This window comes from Mastomys coucha, unplaced genomic scaffold, assembly GCF_008632895.1.
Source record: "Mastomys coucha isolate ucsf_1 unplaced genomic scaffold, UCSF_Mcou_1 pScaffold15, whole genome shotgun sequence".
NCBI lineage: Eukaryota > Metazoa > Chordata > Mammalia > Rodentia > Muridae > Mastomys > Mastomys coucha.
The window spans coordinates 149,059,233-149,059,672 of record NW_022196897.1 but is presented as its reverse complement, the minus strand read 5'-3'; positions in this window follow the sequence as shown (position 1 = coordinate 149,059,672).

The window sequence follows — 440 nt, the reverse complement described above, 5'->3', positions numbered from 1 at the left end:
CCTCGAACTCAGAAATCTGCCTGCCTCTGCCTCCCAAGTGCTGGGATTAAAGGCATGCGCCACCACCAGCCGGCAACACACACAGCTTCTTGTAAACAATTGGGAAGGGCCTAGATTTGTGGACACCCAATTTTTTTTTTGAAAACTTATTTCTATATTTTTAAAAGATTTATTTATTTATTTATTTTATGTATATGAGTACCACTGCTGTCTTCAGACACACCAGAAGAGGGTGTCAGGTCCCATTACAGATGGTTGTGAACCACCCAGTGGTTGCTGGGAATTGAACTCAGGACCTCTGGAAGAGCAGTCAGTGCTCTTAACCACTGAGCCATCTCTTCAGCCTCTGTGGACACCCAATCTTAAAAGCAGGAGAATAGCAGGGCAGTGGTGGCACACGCCTTTAATCCTAGCACTTGGGAAGCAGAGGCAGGCGGATT